Raw genomic sequence first — 4,618 nt, forward strand, 5'->3', positions numbered from 1 at the left:
GATCTCAATAGTGTTTTTGGAGCATTTCCCTAGCTGGTACAAGCAGTATTAGAAAATCTTTTTTGACAAATGAGAAAAATAAATACAAATGGAATGCTACATTAAAAAAAATTAACAGACTGTCCCAGGAATGTTAAGGCTATCAGTAAAGTAGCAAGGGGATAACTTTAAAACATTATTTGTTGTGGGCTCAAAAAAAAAAAAAAATTAAAAATAAAACACTCAAAAATGGATTTAACTAAGTCCAGGCATTTAGGTTTAAGGGAAGTAAAATTAAAAGGGGACACTTCTCCCCCGCCCCCCAAGTTAAGGAGAATTTCTTTAAAACCAAACATAAGCTAAACTGCAACTGCAACATTATAATTGGTAAATAATAATTGGTAATGAAATAAGTTTAAACTGTAATATTCTGCCCAAACCAGTCCCAGATACTGTTTAATAACCAAGATACAAGCTAATTTTGTTGTAACAAGCCTAGACCAATTAGAACATGTCCTTGGTTAGATATCCAGTTCCAATGAAGATTTTGAAAGGTTATTTGACAGCCAGCTAAGTCTCTCATACAGACCAGTTCCTTGTATAGCACAAATGTCTTGAACATACCATGTTCTGTTATAAAGAGACTTGAAGACCTCAATCATCTGTCATTTTACTGATGGGCATAGCATTTGACAAATCCTGTTTGTTTGCAGAAAGCAGCAGCATTGTATATTGTAACTCATCTTCCTGAAACAATTTTTTTGCAGTTCTTTGGATCCTTCCTGAATTCCTTCATGATCATTTATATCTACCACAAAAATAAGACCCTGGGTATCCTGGAAGTAATGTATCCAGAGAGACCTAATTTCATCTTGACTACCAACATCCCATACTGTGAAACAAATGTTCTTATATTCTTCTATTTCCACATTAAAACCAATGGTAGGAATGGTGGTGACTATCTCATCCTGCCTTCAATTTATACAGCATGGTCGTCTTGCCAGCAGCATCCAATCCATCCATCAAAATGCTCATCTGCTTCTTGCAGAAGTGGCGTGAGAATAGGGAGGAGATCGTGAGGCCCATGGCAGTAGTGGCACTTGCGATGGGCAGGGTTAGAAGTATTTTGGAGCTTCCCGGGCCTTCTCCTTTCGTGCTCCTGGCAAACAAGCGAGAACAACCAGAGGCTTAAGAAGAAAAAGGGTAGCAGGGACAACTCGCCAGCCGGCAAGTCAGACGAAGTTCTGGGACAGGAATTAGCTGGGGTGCGGACCTGCGTGACAACAGGCGTGACCACTCAGGCGCTAGAGTTATGACTTTGGTTGTGTCAATCAAGCGGCAGCCGCAGTGACTTCAGCAGTGGCCCAGCCTCTATTCTTGAGTGAACTTTGGCAATTTGCATTGAGAAATATATCCATTTCATTTGGGTTGTCTAAAATATTGGCATAGTATTATTCATAGTATTACATTATTATTCTTTATAATATTGGTAGATTCTGTAGTAATGTCAGCTCTCTCTTTCCTGATATTTGTAATTTTTGTAAAAATTTTTTTCCTGATATGTCTGGCTAAATGTTTTCATTTCATTGATCTCTAAGAACCAGTTTTTGGTATCCTTGTTTTTCTGATTTCTATGTTATTGATCTGTATTATTATTATTTTCTACTTAATTTTTGTTTAATATACTCTCCTTATTTTTAGTTGACTAAGGAGAAGCTAATCTCATTGATTTGAGAACTTCTTTATTTCTAATATAGTCATTTACTACCCCACACAATTTTATACATTTATTTTCATTTCATTTATTGCATCAAAATATATATATTTTTTGTCTCTTTATTTGATCCATGGGTTATTTAGAAGTATATTATTTAATTTTACATATTTAGTTATTTTTCACAGATATTTCTGTTATTGATTCATAATTTTAAAAAAGGTTTATCTATTTATTTTTTTAGAGAGAGGGAAGAGAAGAAGAAAGAGAGGGAGAGAAACATTCATTGATTGCCTCTTCCATGTGCCACAATAAGGACCAGCCACAACACAGGCATGTGTCCTGACTGGGAATCCAGGCAGTGACACTTTCCTTTGTTGGATGATGCTCAACAACTGATTTTAATTTAATTGCATTGCCAAACGCAAGACCATACTATGTATGAGTTGAACCCATTTAAATTTATTGAAACTTATTATATAGTTTATAATATTTTGGTGAATATTTCATGTACACTTGAAAACAATGTTCTGTAATGAAATGTTCTGTGAATTTCAATTAGATCAAATTAGTTGATAGTGTTTTTAAAATGTGATATACTGTTACTGATTTTCTTCTTGTTTCTTTCCATTAGTGGAAAAGTTATTGTAATTTCTTACTATATCTTTTTTATCTATTAGAAATATGTTTAAAAAAATAAAAATGAAAGCGCAAAGAGTATTTGTGGAATGGAATGGGAAATGAAAGATACAAAAGAAGCAGACATAGCAAACTGTTGTCTTTCTTTGATTACTAGACATTATTATTGCTTTTCTGTAAAAGTGTTAATAGCTCATTTTTTTCTAATAAAATGTGTTTTTATTGAATTGTTAAAGCTAATTTTATATAGATTATTTATGGTCATATATCCTATTAAATGTTTATATTTAGGAAAATTCTTGGTCCATATATCATGACTTAGTAAGGAAAGACTTCACTAAACTTTCTGAATTATATTATTGATTTTATTAGTTTTCTGCACTCTAAATTGGTTCTTATAGTTATGCATATTTTTATTTAATGCATTGACCAAATATACCTAAGCAATGTTAAATTGTAATACAGTTAGTGGATGTCCTTGTTGGTTATCAATTATAATGAGACTAACTCATATTTCAATATCAGTGGAATGATTTTATTTTGATTTCAGATTGATGTTTGTTTTAATTAACTAGTTTTCTTTTATTAGTTTTTGAATTTTATGAGGAGTGGTGAATGGATATTTTAAATGATTTTTGAGCATTTAGTATAATTTATTTGTAAATTATGAACATAAATTATAATGTTTCTTAATAATAAAACATCATTTCATTGTTTGAATAAGATCTACTGGTGACAGTTGATTATTTTATTGTAATGTTAAATTAAATGTTTTATTTAGGGTTTTACAGATGGAATAAGTGATATCATTTATTACTTTTCTTTTAATTTTGAACTATCTTTGTCATATATTTACATCAAAATTATGTATAACTTTATTAAAAATTTAGGATATTTCTATATTTATCATAGTATGAAAAAGTTCATACTATATATATCTCCTCACTGAAAGTTTGAAAAAACTCAAGTATAAAAACACTTTGGGCACAGAGACTACTTGTAAGTTAATTCTTTCATAAGTTATATTAATTTTCTCCCATAGTTGTAGCTTCATTCAAATTTCTACCACTTCTTGAGTTATCACTATATAGGTTTTAGGAAATTATATTCCTTAAAATGGGAATGTCATTTGCTGAGTCTGAAAGTAGAAAAGAATTTAAAATGTTATTCTTCTGTTTTTTTTTTTTTGTCTTAAATAGATTTTTGTTAGTTTCAGTTCAGTTTATTTCTGTCCAGAATTTGCACATTGTATTCTTTTTAAAATTTTCATTGCATCTGGATACCAGAACTTGATTCATCCTTTAATGTTTTGTTTCAGTGCAATTTTATGTCAGAGGTATCCTTTCAAATTAACATCAAGTTATTCATTTCAAAACCTTTTATTAGAGTTAAGAAACATAGAAAAATACACATAGCATCAGTGTTGGAGCTCAATTTTCACAAAGTGAATTCACTTATAAAGTCATCATTTAGGTCAAGGAAAAGAACATTATCACCACCCCGGAAGCTTAGCGTTTTTAATCTCTTAATCTCTGCTTCTTCAAATGTATTATTATCTTGCCTATTAACACCATAGTAAGTATGAACTTCTTTTGTTCTTTCATGTATAAAATTATGAATTATTTTTTGATCATATGATTCTTTTTATGAAATATTTTGTGAGATTCTTCCATGTAGGAGCATGGTGCTAGATTTTCTGTTAATTTTTATTGTTGTTGGGTATTTATTGAATGAATATATCACAACTTATTTATATATTCTATTGACAGTTAATCTAGTTTGGAAATATTATAAATAATGCTCCAATGAACATTCTAGTACATGTATTTTGGTGTAAATATTCACTCATTGCATGGTTATTGGAATTTAAGGGTGGGATATTTTTTAATATATACAATAGTCCTTCGCAATATCGCGGTTCACTTATTGCAGCCTCACTGTATTGTGGGATTTTTAAAAATATTATATTTAATTATTTATCACGGATTTTTCGCTATACAGCGTGATTTTGTAATACTGTATACTATGTTGTTAAAATTACATAGGTTTAAGAGTGTAGAATAAATGTAAGGTTCCTACTTCACGGGAGGGGTGTCTGAAACATAATACCCACGAGTAGTGAGGGAATACTGTATGTGTGTGTGTGTGTGTGTATATATATATATATATATATATACATATATATATATATGAATATATATGAATTAATCACCAGTGCTTGGCTTTGTTCATTTTAATTTTACTTTAGTCACATTCTGATAATGTGTATTAATATCTCTCTGTGGT

At 30.5% G+C, this 4,618-nt stretch overlaps 1 pseudogene; it reads right to left on the reverse strand.

Annotated features, from left to right (window-relative positions):
* Nucleotides 1-500: 500 nt before the first annotated feature.
* LOC150021322 (ADP-ribosylation factor 4 pseudogene) lies at nt 501-1,065 on the reverse strand (annotated as a pseudogene).
* Nucleotides 1,066-4,618: the final 3,553 nt, after the last annotated feature.

This window comes from Furipterus horrens, unplaced genomic scaffold (genome assembly GCF_987537825.1).
Source record: "Furipterus horrens unplaced genomic scaffold, mFurHor1.1.pri manual_scaffold_1, whole genome shotgun sequence".
Taxonomy (NCBI): Eukaryota; Metazoa; Chordata; class Mammalia; order Chiroptera; family Furipteridae; genus Furipterus; species Furipterus horrens.